The 14,519-nt window shown below is 41.6% G+C and overlaps 1 long non-coding RNA gene across 1 annotated transcript in view; it reads right to left on the bottom strand.

Annotated features, from left to right (window-relative positions):
• The window catches only part of LOC134175705 (uncharacterized), a 61,254-nt gene that overhangs the window by 41,718 nt on the left and 5,017 nt on the right, over positions 1 to 14,519 (bottom strand). The window contains exon 3 of the long non-coding RNA XR_009969114.1: positions 9,207 to 9,314. This is a non-coding gene — a long non-coding RNA (uncharacterized LOC134175705). The remainder of the gene's footprint in view (positions 1 to 9,206; positions 9,315 to 14,519) is intronic.

Here is a 14,519-nt window from a genome sequence, read left to right as displayed (position 1 = left end):
CCTGATGGAAGAAACGAAGCTTAAAAAACCCAAAATCAACCATCCAAAAACCAAAACCCTCACAGTTGGGTTAGGTTTTCTTGTTGTGTTTTTTTTAATAATAAAGTTGGAAACAAACAGAACCCCCAAATCCCTCCCAGCCACCCAAATCTAATGACAATAACAAACACAGTAAATCTCACAACCAAACACCTGGCTTGGCACAGAAGTGCTGAGTTTGGATACTACAGTATCCACTGGTTTTATCTGAGGCTGCTCAGGGAAAACACTGCTCACACTGCACAAACCTTTTTGTTGCAGGTTTCCTTAAACATGGTGACCAAGGCTTTAATAAAAAGGGGGGGGGGGGGGATGTGGTGTGTGGAGAATAATGGCTTCAGACACCTAGTTAAGCGGCCTGTTTCCCAAAAGTGCTGGTGACCCAGGAGCTCCTATTCACTTCAAAGAGTAGGATTTGGGGATGTTTGTTGCTTTAAGATTTATGGTCTCCCTACATCCTAACTGAGAGATGCAAGAAATTACAACTAGTAGCTCATCTCCATTAAAATTAGAAGGCATGCTAGACTGATTTGTGGCATCTATTTCAGGGGCTAACACGTTCATGTCTTCACAGACCCTGCTGGAGAAATAAGTAGTGTAAAGAAATGAGGATTTCCCAGGGAAAGCTTTGCTAAGGGGCAATAGGACACCTCACCACAAAATCCACAAGCTGACAGAAACAGCAGCACATGAGAGATAGGAGAGGATGAGGGCTGTTTCTGCCTTCGGGCTAGTACCAAATGAACAAAATGTTATTCAGCTTACTGCTCTGACTATATTCCTGTCAGGCAGCCAGATAAACACAATTTTGTAAAAACGGAATCACAAGCTGGGCAATAACAGCCCAAGACAGCATGTGGAAATTCATAGCTAAACAAACTAATACTATCAGGAGCAAAAACCTTGATGTATACGGCATGGGGCAGAATTCTTATCATGTAACAAAGCTGTTGTACAGCCAAGCTGACAGACCAAACACACAAAGCCTATACAAAACTCCTAACATTTGGATAGTGATGTCCACTGGGATTTTGGGGATTGGCAAACTCACAAAATAAATGTGTTATTTCACGCAAGGCAGGATTGTTCCCTGGGCTTCCTGAAAGCATGATGTGCTTCACCCATGAAACTTTTGGAGGGTTTTCCCCTCTCCTGAGGGAAAAAACTATCAACTGCAAAGGAGTAGGAGTCCATAAAACAATGCCAGTGTTAGCAACCCGAGTGACAGACAGGAAGGAGGTTTCCACAATTGGCATTTGGTGAATTGCAAGCTATAAAAAGTGTTTGGAGATTACTGGGTTGTCTGGGGTTTCCAGGCACAGCAGTTTAATTCCGTCTGCTACTAGAAGGTCTCAGTTTATTTAAATGATTTATTTCAGAATTTCTGCATATATCAAATTAAAGCAAGAAAAGGGAACAAATCACACTTTGTAGTCTTTGTAAGTTACATTTTCAGTGACTGTAACTACAAAAGCAGTTTTAATACCTCATATATCTTTGTATCTAGCACCAGAAAAAAAGTTACTTACTATTGTAGTTACTGTTACAAACTGCCTGCCTTCCATTTTGCCTGATTTATTTTGCTTAGTATATACTAATGTTTTTCTGCTTTAAAATCTGTTTAGTCTTTATTATGATGAATAAATTGCTGAAATGTGTGTATCTATACTGGAGTCGCACCTTAATAATTCAGGCCCTCAGTGCCAGTTTTCCATTTTAGCTGAACTGGAGATAGAAAATGCTTTCTTGCACAAAAAAAAAAAAAAAAAAATCTTTCAGAGGAAAACATAAGTAAAACCAAATTTGTTCTCATAATTCAAAGAATTTCATACAACCGTTGCATGGAAGGTAAGGAAGAGGTCTGCCCTTTCTCTTCATTCAGCACAGAGTCATACTGTAAGAACAGATGGAAATCTTGACAGATACAAATGAATTTTTAAGGCCTAACATTTATGCATTAAGACAGGGTAAAAAAAAAAATAATAAAAATAATAAAAATCTGCTTTCTTTTTGCTCTTCTGGAGCTGTTAAGTGACACAAGGTGACACAGATCCACCACTGCCCTGCAGCCAATCCTTCTGCAAGGCAATGGCCAGTTGTACAAGTTGGATGAAAACTGTTGTAAGTTTAAGAGCCACTGCTCCCTCTTGTTGAAGCAAACGCCCTGTTTGACCACACCAGCTCTGCTTAACTAATAATGGCTCTACAAAGGCAGATTTTTGACATCTGTTTTCAAAGTGTCTCTCTTAATGGGTTTTCTCAGACTTCTTGGCTATTTTGTTACTTGTAACAAACTGGCTTTCCAAGAGAGTTCTGTATCTGGGAAAAAAATATACTAATTTCCAGTAATAGAAAACACGTGGTTCCTCCCATGAACACATTAGCCTTATTAAAAGTGATGAATACTGGGTATACCCTTCCTGCTCTGTTACACACTCTGCCCAACATACTGACATACTCATGCCCCTCAGCTTCACACATATTTCCTTTGGTTTTGCTGTTCAAGATTTGGTTTGACCATAAAATAAGACATTTCTCTGCTTTTGAACTTCACTCTTCAGCAAGCCCCAGTAGCAGTACACATAGCATCTCTCTGCATGTAGAGATCCTTATACAGTTTAAGGTGGCATGGCACAGGGAGGGAGTGGAAAGTCTGTCAACTAAATTGTACTTGGCAGATTTTTTGTTAAATACCTGTATTTGTCATCTTTTATCAACACATATATATATATCCTTATATCCTGGGTAGATGGAAAATAAAAGGAAAAGCTGATGGAGCTTGAATTGTTTAGCAAGTCAAAACTATTTAAATTATAAAAGCCCTTTGAAGCATTTTACTGTGTCTTTAAAAGGGAAGAGACAGACTGGTCTTTGATATAAACCTAAGAAATTTATCTGCATTGTAGTGATAAAAGAGATCAGTAAATGCAGCAGAGAAGACAAGCCATAACTTTCCTTTCCTTGTAGTGCTATGTGGCTCTGAGGACAGAAACATTCCAACACTTACATCTGATGTAAGCACTGGTTGGCTACATTGGAAATTGAGGCGTTCTGGGCACAGAGCAAGTGAACACGAGTAAAATTGTCTCACACAGAATACTTTGCAAAGAAGCGTATAGAAGAGTTACAGACCAGTATTAACTGCTTGAAGATGATTGATGTCTGTAGTGGTGGTGTTTTTTTCCCTGGGGAAAGGGGAAGGCACCAGCTCGTTTAGTTCATAAACTCTTGTCCTGCCCCAATTTCTGTAAGCCTGTCTTCTCTAAATTCAACTTGAGAGAACCTGGGCAGGAGGCTTTTCTTTTTAAGGTGCTACCTTGTACACGCTCTTACCTGCACACTTCCAAACTCCAGGCTACAAACGAGAAGTGGTTCCCGGCACTACAGAACTGGTAGCTCCTGCAGCTCCCCACCAGGTGGCAACGCTGACCCGGCTCTCGCTGGGGACACCCACTGTCCTTCGCCCCTTCCAGCCGCCGCTGCCTGCCTGCCTCGGAGCACATTATGCTTCACGCAGGGGTCGTTCGAGCAACCGTTACAGCTTGTTTCTATATGCTGCCCGAGTCTCTGTGAGTTTGCATTATTAGCTGCCTTAATGTCCAGAGAAGTGATTTCAACTACCTAATAGGCTAAGTCATAGAATCACATAATAGTTAGGTTAATGGAACACCTCCCACTAGACCAGGTTTTTCAAAGTCCTTTCAACCTGGCCTTGAACACTGCCAGGGATGGGGCAGCCACAGTTTTTCTGGGCAACCTGCTCTCACTAACTTCCTAATACCTAATCTAAATATACCTCCTGTCAGTTTAAATCCATTCCCCTTTGTCCTCTCACTACATGCCCTTGTAAAAAGTACTTCTCCAGTTTTCTTGTAGCCCCCTACAAGAGTACCAATGTATGCTCAGAGATACAATGAGGAAAAGAAAAGCCATAGGACTTAGCTTCCTGAAAGAAAAGTACATTCACACTTTCAACAGAATAAAAAGTGTCTTTCCAACTGTGTACAATTACAATCTCTGGCACTACAGAATTATAGCTGTAATATTACTGAATGCCACCATCACGCAAATGCCACGGTGGTACTTGAACTAAAGGTAAATCTCGGTTATCAGCGAGACATGAGCTGAGACACAGGCAAGTGACTTCCCACTGCACTGTTGGAGCAAACACGAGGTGAGCATTAACCATAAGAAAATACTGACACGATCCCACAACACTGACTACAACAAGGTTTAAAAAATGTTTTCTGGCATCACAAATGGCAGATAAAATACTGATGAATGCCATGTAGGTTAATCAAAGTCGGCTATTTTTGATGCACAGATAAATACTCTATACTGATAATGACCAAAGAATTCCTTACCAGCCTTACTTTGCAGACTGTCATCTACTTACTAACTGTTGAAAATAATGAGCAAAGCAGCATAGCAAAGTACTGCACCTAAAAACCTCATTTCCCCCAGTATGTAGTTACAGCCGGAGAGGTTTTTTTTTTAAGAATTTCTTCAGTATTTGACTATATAGCCCAATTTTTCCCTCGCCCACACAGACATAAACAAAGAATAAAAATAAATAAATGAATTAAAGATACTGGTAGAATAACCACAACTGATATCAGAATCTGCTCTCTTACCAGCTAAAACAAAGTGCTCTGCCAATACAGAAACTCTCTTGGCACCTGGGTACTGAACAGGGAGTTCCAGTCCCTGGGTAACTGAACCATTTCATTGCTACGTGATCACAAATCCTGAAATCCAGTAGTATCACTTATCAGATAACCTGCTATAGTGGCATTAGCTGATCCATCAGGGCTTGTTTCATCACACCTTCCTCAATAAATGCTGATTTGCTGTTTCTTCTCTTTTCTTTGCCATCTCTGATAGTCCCCTTCTGCTTGTGGTTATTCTGTACAAAGACAAACCAGTGCCAAAAAAAAAGAGGGGCTGTGCAATTGTGGCAATGGATACCTGCTGGGTTGCTTGTCTTTGCCAATACATAAGTCAGATCCTGCTAAAACACGTAATTCATGCATCTTTTGAGATGCATGTTTTGCATGTAAGTTTTAATTCACAGATACTTTTGATTTTGCTACTCTCAAGCAACAACACAGGTTAATGAACTACTTCAAAATATAAAGAGCTAGTGTGAAGGCTGTGTTTCTAAGGCTTTGAGTAACTGATTCAACATACCTGCCTGGGTTGCTATGCCTAGGTATAAAACTCAGGGCTGACTTCAGCCAATAACCAGAATGAAGGTAGGATATACCCAGCCTTAACATACTTTTATACTTTTCCACACTACACATACTTCAAAACCAAGAGCCTGCTCCTGATTCTCAAACCAGAGTTGAACTGGAGTTGAATTTGTGCATACTTATTGGCAGTTTAACATACTCAGCAGACACTCTTCTGCTGTCCAGAACGTAACTGGACAGCCCAAATTCTGCAGGCTGCACCAGCAAAGCACCAAGATGTCTTTCTACACAACCTCTAAATCCCACTGAAATGCAAGGCTTCTGGTGCCACATGTGATGCAATTAGCATAGCAGGAACATCCACACCAGGCAGGCAAATATGGACACAAGCCACCATTGGCGGTCCAGACGAATAGCCTATGCCAGTACAACAGGACTGGTGGCTCACAGGTAGGCAAGGGTTGCCCAAAGTGTTGATACAAATAAGAAGTAAACTGTGTTAGTTGACTGTCTGTTGTACATGTTGAAAATCAGAAATTTTATTGGGATATTTAAAAAATGTTTCATTAATGCCCCACTAAAACTAGACTACTCCAGAACAGCTGCACTACCTGACTAAACAAGGCATCTGTTAGACCCTCTCTAAGCTTTAGAAAATAGTAAGCATTCCAAGCAAGCACAATGTGCAGGTTCAGGGTAAGCCCCTGATGTGTTTTCATTTTTGAGATCTGGGTTGGAATGGGTTGTTTGACAGCAGGAGGACAAAACAGATCAGCTCTTTGTCCTACACTGATTTGCAGTCTCAGTTCTGGATTATACTCATGTACTAGATATAAGACAATCTCATGCTGTTTAGTGAATTCTTTCTGCAGTCTGATGTTTTTTCTTGGTTTATCCTAAACTAGCAGCTGCTCAGCAGCAAACTCCGGCTAAGGCTGATACTTTCCAGGGTTCACCAAATTTCTAATGTTATTCCAAGAAACAGGCCCTTCAGAAAGAATCCTCTCATCCCAAATCATACAAAGTACAGTTGGTGTGGCAGTGCTTCTGAGGTGATATAAGCTCCCACACCAGTGGCCAAGAGACAAGACAAACCAGTTAAAAACCTGTACATTAACTTGCCCCTAGCATGTGCTGTTTGTGATGAAGCCTGAACACACCTTTCTTGTTCGCAGGATACTGGTATCTGCAAACCATCTCACAGAAATACTTGGCATTACTGAGAACATCCTGCACAACTTTGCTTGTACTCTCACACATAGTACAATTTGTTACTATGAAATCTCAGGAATACCAGTGACTGATTTTGTAAATCAGTGAATACGTAATGTGTATCTAATAAGCAGCAGTAGATGAGACAACAAGCAAAATGACAGTAAAATAAAAATGACCAACATAACTTTGTTTTGCTAATAAAGAAGAAAAAAACCCCAACACTAAAAGCAAGAAGCACCATTATTTCCTCCTCTCACTTCTTTGCAAAATCCATCCCACTGGCTAAACACCAAAGCACTGCTCTATAGACACACTGCTCGCAGTAGGAAGAATCCCGCTTGTATTGTAAGTAATCCTTTGCTACCAAGGACACGAGCAAACATGCATAATCCTGGCGGTTCTCACCACACAGAAAGGCCTGAAGGCACCCACTGTGTTGAGGAGAGTGGAAGGCAGCCCTGGCACCTACCTTGCAGCTCTCACCCTCCAAGTATGAGGCAGCAACAGTGCCTGGAGCAAAGAAACACACCAACAATACCTTACAGCACTGACAGCTTTTTGTAAGTGAGAAGGATAAAGACAAAAACTTAAAATCAGTAGCAATAATTCCATGCATGCCTCTTCTCATCCTGTTTTTAAATCCAACATCTGGGGTTTAAATCAGGGGAATAAGTGCTGATTACACTGTGGATTCAGATTAATGTACTCCCACACTGAGCTGGCAGTGAACACCACAGGGATCTCCTGCCTCGGAGAAGATGAGGCTGGCAGATGGTGCAGGTGCTCATGTTCTCCAGAGGCAAGATGATGCTACCACATGGGCGGTTGTGATTTAAAATCATAGAATCCATTAGGTTGGAAAAGACCTTTAAGATCATCAAGTCCAACCATTCCCCCAGGACTGCCAAGACCACCACTAAACCATGTCACTGATGGCCTGACCTACACAGCTTTTGAACACTTCCAGGGATGGTAATTCCACCACTTCCCCTGGGCAGCCTGTTCCAACGCCTGATCACTCTCTCTGTGAAGAAATGTTTCCTAATATCCAGTCTAAACCTCCCCTGGCACAGCTTGAGGCTGTTGCTTCTTGTCCTATTACTTGTTACTTGGGAGAAGAGACCGACTCCCACCTCACTACAACCTCCTGTCAGGTAGTGGTAGAGAAAGAAATGGAACCATGACACAGACTGAGGTACTTTGTTGCTGTGCCATGTCCCTGTGCTTCTGCCTACTCTTCTTCATGTCAACCCTATTTTTCTATTTCCCTCACCTCACTGCAGCAGTTCCACAGTGACATCCCATTTGTCTTTTCCCACACAGAGGTTCCCAGCAGCACCATTCTGAGACAATTCAGTAAGTTTCACGGAGCTGAGCTCACATCTTTAGTCTACAGTGGACGCTGACATATAGAAGAGACATATAGATTAGCTTAGATGAAGAACGGTGATTCACAGAGACACAAGAGTCCTACTCTTGTGAGTCTGTGGTTATCCACCTATTCCCTGCCAACACAGTTCTGAAGTTTATTTTGGGTCCAGCATCAAAGGGACTTGAAGATAGTGCAGCAGAAACACAGAAAGCTAAACAAAGAAGCAATTAAAACACCTTCTGGAACAAGACAACCTAAGAATCCTTTTAAGCTCATGCAGCTTTCTACTTTCAATGCTTAAGACTTTGTAGGCCTTTTACCCTAAGTTTCTATACCTCCTGCAGCAGCAGACAAAGGTAATTCAGCCTCAAGAAAAGTTAGGAACAAATCAATAGGTGGTTGTTGGAACAAGAGGAAGTAACATGAGCAATACAAGGTGGCATCACACAAAGGTGAGTGACACTGTGCAGCATCCTGGCATGCACACCAGGAAAAGCAGTAGTATTTAGCAGATGAATAACCAAATACACACATTGTTGTACCTGTCCTTCCTTTACGTGATCCCAGTTTTGTCAAAAGTAAACCCAATTGCTGAAAAGTCATTGTAAATGTACTGTGAAATCCAAGTACAAATCTGCCCATGTACGTGCTAACATTCCTAACCGGTTAATCAAGTCTTGAATTAAATGCTGACTGTACATAAGATATTATGTTGAACCCACACAAACCAACAATGCCTTGTGTCAACATTGCTTTGTTCTTCTGCTAGGTGATGCATTGTCTTCCTGTTCTAAAGTATCTAAACAAAGCCCCATAGAAAGTATACAATACAGTCCTAACCTCAGTACTTCATCATTTTCCTGGCACACAGAAAGATTTTTGTTGTGCAAAACCACCTGAATCACAACACATATAAATTAAGGGCCTGAATCCACAGCAGTCAAAAGAGGCATACAATTGCAGTGAGGCAACACTTGCATTGCCCCATCTCAGTTTTAGGTATTCAGCTCACAGACTGGATTTCAGGAGTCCTAGTCAGACTCCAAATCCCACATCAATAGTGCTTGACAGAGCCTGGGTCTCCTGAGTGGCAAAGATTTGCTCTCTCACTGATGTGCTGACATGTTTTATATCCTGGCTGCAGAGAGAAAAAAATTAAAAATGAAAATCCTAAAGTAACAAAGAAGCACCTAAGAAAAATGTTTCTCAAATCTAAACTCAGATGGTTCATTTACTGCACTGAATTAACCATTCATTTAGTCATCTATAGGAGCCTGGATTCCCTTGTAAGAAACAGCATTCCACTATCATCTCTTCAACGGTGAAAAGTGTCCTATGAAATGGCAAACTTTGAGTAACAGGCTAGTGGTATTCACTGCACTCACCTTGTCTGCATGAAGGAGACCACACACAAAGCCTCTCACCTTCCAGGAGAGCAATGCAACAACTGGCCGTTCTGCATGGAGGGAGAACATTTTCCTTCTCTTCTGAGCCTGCTAGACAAGGGAAAGAGGACACACATGAAGCAAGGACATGAACAAGGACATGAACAAGGTAGAGAGGAATCCTGGTCTTCAGTTGCTTCTATAACTACGTGCTTTTTGTTTTAATTATGGCAATTTGACAAGAAACAGTAACCCATAAACTAATTTTCCCTCTTCTACATCCTAGTTTCCTATTTCCACACAAAAATGTAGTTTCCTCCCCACCCCCAAAACCCTGCCCCTGAAAACCTAAGAGCTGTTTTTGAAACTGGAGCTCCACAAATTAGATAGGACACATTTTCACAGAAAAAAAAAGTATTTACTGCTCTCAGACAAGCAATAAAAATACCCTTCAGGCAACTGTTCAAACTGTGAAAAGAGACCAAGTTACGTGATCTTTATTTGCTCCCTTCCCCCACACAGGCTCTTTGGCAGATGAAACACAAGAAAGCCCCCATTAGTATGCTCAGGAGGCAAAAGCTCAGGTTTGCCAGCCTTTTACCAGGCAACATGGTCATCATCAACCAGTACATGTCAACATGTGGCCCAACGAGCTGCATAAATAAACAGGTTCTGGCGTTTTCCAGTGGCTGGCACAGGCAGCTGTTGTAAAATGCATCATGGGAAGGCATAATGAACTCCTAGAAACACAGCGGGGCTGCATGAGGAAGAGCCAGCTCCAGGCAGTAAGTGATGCTGAGAGCACTTATAAAAAGCCTGTGTGCATAAATAAAGAGACATGGATTCATCACTTCATACCTAACTTCAGCGCACTTGACCCCACAACCACAGTGTACATGTGTCCGTGACTTCCTAGGGCACTCTTTTTAAAGAGGAAAAAGTGAGTGCCAGCCTTCCTCCTGCCCCCTCAAGGAAATGGCCCCATGCACGTCACCGTACATGGTGAGACTGTCCGGGTGCTAGTGTGGAGCTGAGCAGAGGAATCAGCTCTACCTGAGAGACCAGTTTGTCACCTGCCAACTTTACTTTGGGGTATCACATGGGTTTGTCATCAGTCTTAATTCAGTCTCCGCTTCTGCTGGCTCCAACAGTGACAGTCTCCAGCTATCACACCTCCTTGCTGAGTCTTCCCATCCCTTCAGCCTGGCTCCAACCTGAATCTGTATCATTTACCCAGCCATCTGAAGACATATCACTTTCCCCAGATCTGCTGCCTCCAGCTCTTGTCCTTGTGCTTTAACCCCAACCAGAAGCATGAGAGGTTGGTAGAGACCGCTGGTGGTGTTGGGAAAGCTGTTCTTGCAGTTTCTTCCTACCTCCTCTTCCCAGGAGGCAGCTGTGGCTGCTTACAAAGTTAAGCTCTGTGCTTCAAGCCCTCATTTTAAACACACTTCAGGCTGAAAAAGCCTTCAGAAAGGAAAAAAAAAAACCCAAGCAACAGTAAACACACACAACCTCCCAAAACCCCAAGACCAACACAAAACAAAAACCCTTTCAAATCAGTAAGACCTTTGCAAGCGTTTGCAGAGTAACAGATTTCCTTTTTTAACCCATCACTTGATCAAATACTGAAAACTTATTTCTTTAAAGACAACCATTATTTGACACAGAAATGCAACAAGTTAAAGGCCAAACTCTTGCTGCAAAGCACAGAGAATTTGCAGTAGTAACAGTAAATTACACCAGTAATAGTGCACTGAAACAGGTGTACATTTTTATCTTTCTCAAATTTTACTCTCGAGAGTAATAAAACTACTTCTTTTTTTCACTAAAATTTCAAAGATATATAGATGTTTACCTGATGCACACACCTGGAAGAGAATTTCACCCTGTCTGGAGGTGATTTAATGGTTAAAATATGGCACCAGACATCATGTAGTCCTAATACACAAAATGCTTTACCTACTTATACTTTAATCCAGATTATAGCATAGCCAGTCAATGCTGCAGTACAAATATTTGGCAATAGCCAGAGCCAAGTCCCGTGTCAAAAAGGTGTTATATAAGGCAGAAGAAAAGAGAGAGCTGTTCGTCTCAGGTAAATTTAATGTCAAAATATATTGTCTGTGACTGCACTTCACAACTCAGCATGGCTTTGTGTGGAAAATAAAACGCTCTGATTTACAGCGTTATAAATGTTTGCTAAATGCCTTAATTGCCCGCTTTTCTTTCAAAGTGGCTCTTCATTATTAGCTTACAAAGTGTGCTATGTAAGGTGGATAATTTTTTTCCTAATTCTTTATTGACACCTTAAAAATCTGTATTTTACTAATATTCCTTTGAATAAGAAGTGTCTGCTTTACCTCGGCATTCAGTGATGAACAGCCGCATTCAGCTCCTTGTTACTATGGCAATATTACGTAGGAGGTACAGAAACAGACAGATGCTTTTATCTTCTCCCTTTGTACTTAGAATATACTCTCTTACACCACCATCCCCCCCCCCCCCTTTATTTTTGAACAAAACAGCCACAAAAGGGGATGGTGAAATGTTCAGAGAACCAAAACAAAGGTTGTTTTATTAACTTTGCTGTTATATTAACTGAGGATCAATTGCAGGGCTATGAATGAGATACAAACACCAAAGACCTTAGGAACTGATCTCACAGACAAAGTATTTTCTTTGTTTTCATGGAAAATAGAGCCAAACCCCCAAAGTGATTGTGACCTACTCTGCCTGCTTCTCAAGCAAAACTGAATGCCTTTGCTGCTCAGTAGTACCCAGGCAGTGGTGAGAGCAAGGACCAGTCACACAAACTTGCTGTTTCCCCTGGAAACAGCTGAAACAGTCAATGTAGGCACATTTGTGAATGTCGGGTGGGATGAAATCTCACTCTTTATGTGACCCCATCCAAGAGGCAATGGAAATAGGCTGCTGCGTGGCTGCTAACACCTCCTCTGTATTCATCTGCTTCTAAGTAGCAACGGTATAACACCTCCCTCCCCATGCAAAAAAAAATTGGGATGCAGAGTAAACTCTTCATGGTAGCCAATGCAATATGAATAAAGTATTCAATCCTGCTGGGTGCAAACAAGATGTACAGCAAAACATCTCATTTGCATCTCCTGACTAAGCCACTTGCAGAAGCTTTCCCTTGTTGTACCACTCAAAGCAGACCAGATGAGTGAAGACCTCTAGCCCAAGCCACCAAGCTCCCAGGCCATGATGGCTGGTGTAGGGAGCAGATATGTTATGCAACGCAGCCAGCTGAGCTCTGAGGGGTAAGGTCTGCCACACACAGCTGGGAATCAGCCAGTGGCAGCACATCTGTCTGCAGCTAGGCTTGCTGTGCTCCTCCTTTTCTGCTTACAATTTGTATTCATTCACCAGAGCTTGGCAATGTAGTTACTGCCTTCAAATTTCTTTTCAGATTCATCATTCTGAACTAAGAAAAAAGAACAGAAAATCATAAGATTTTTTTTTCCAAAAAAAATCAACTTTCAAACTTACAAAATGTATGTTTTAGCATTTCTAACCTCATAAACTACATTTCCTCAGTTGCTCATTCAGACGAGAGCACGATTTGGTAGATCACTTTTCTGTGGTTCTACTTACACTCCCACACTGCCCTAGACAACCCATTTTTCTTTGCCCCAACGAGTCTGCAATTTTGACAGCTACACATTCTTAACATATGTTCCTGTGGCTTTCAGCATTTTTTAAATAACTTGCTGGTGGTGGCAGAGATTCCTGATTACTACATTTAAGCCAATGGGCCATCGGCTCACTCTTTCAGAAATTTCAGTAAACCCTTTGAAAGGACCAAGTGATCCACAAATTATATATATTTACTATACCAGCAGGATTTTTAACTCCTGCTGTTATACAGACCAGAGTCTGCTTTGCCATACTTCTGGAAACTGATAAATGCAGAGAAATAAAGCCAGAAGATGATTAATCTTAACTTCTCAGGGAGGCATTTCCCATGGGCAGCAGAGAGAAGCACTACAGAGACATACATTTCATAGAGCTCCAAAAAAGTGAAATAAAAGGAGACACCCTCCAACAGTAAAGTGTCGGTATGATGCATAGCAAGGTTAGCAACAGGGATGTGAATGCCATACTGTGCACAATAAGCATTCCCAAACATACCATGAACTGAAAACCAGTCCAAAAGGCATTGTAAGCATTGACGTGAATTCACTATTTGCTGTTTCACAGTTATTCCCCCACTGCAATATTGCTGGTTTTAAATTAAAGATACTATGGTGATCACTAACAGTATCTGGGTCAGACTATTTCCCATTTTGACAGAAGCTTATTGTAAAAGCTCAGTGGGAAAAATTAAGAAGCCATGAGATTGAAAGGGATGGATTAATATTTTTCTTCTACTTGTAATTTAAAGGAATCACGTGCTGATGGCATCTTGGGCATTATCCTCCAGATACACCTGCCAAGCCAAGTTATTTCACCCTGAGATGACCCGCATAAGGTCCACACACAATATTTCCTCAAAGTTAAAAGCACCTACCTATGAACTGAAAGGAAGCATTCTCCATAGAACAAATGGTTGAATACAGTGACCAGTACAAATTATCTACATAACAAGTACTTAATACCAGGGCATCCCAGTGTTCCTTTTTAATGATGCCTGTGCCTGTCTGGGGAACAAATTTCAGTCACTGCAAACCGATGTGGAGAAGGCACATACACATGTGGGACAGTTCACTCGGTTAGAGCCATGAAATTCACCCTCAAGACCTGTTCTGTACTTCACACAGTGGCAAAAAAAGAATAAATCCTAACAACACATAGCTCCACACAACAACCTCCCAGAAACACTTATTCAACTATTTGTTCTTTTCTCTTTGCTTTGAAATGTTGTGCTTCGGGGGTGAGGGATGGGAGGGAAGTGGAGGTGGATTTAACTCATTGTCAGAAGAGAAGCTACAATAGTGGTTGCCCGAGCAAGGATAAAAAAAGGGTGTGGGGGGGATATGGACATGACTGCATCATACAAGCATCTATGGAAAAGTCTTGATCTCTGTTAAGACTTTCAGATACTAGGCAGTAAGTAAATAAGAATGGTTTCAAAGAACATAACCATAGTTACTGTATGGATATACAGGGAGAATAAATAAATACATAAGTAAATTAGTGAAGCCACAGCTTCCTACTGAGCACTGTTACCTGTTTCCCACAGAGAGCTCTGTCACGGCCCAGCATGGGAGGACATGCTCCCTTGTGGCTGTCCTGGTCATGGGTGTCTCCAGCAAAAGAGGGGAGGTGATGAGCAACACAACCATGGGACAG

Source organism: Pezoporus occidentalis, unplaced genomic scaffold (assembly GCF_034315485.1).
Source record: "Pezoporus occidentalis ecotype Australia unplaced genomic scaffold, CSIRO_AGI_Poc_V1 ctg7, whole genome shotgun sequence".
Lineage (NCBI taxonomy): Eukaryota > Metazoa > Chordata > Aves > Psittaciformes > Psittacidae > Pezoporus > Pezoporus occidentalis.
Note: the sequence above shows the minus strand (reverse complement) of the source record. Positions and strands in the feature narration are given on the sequence as shown.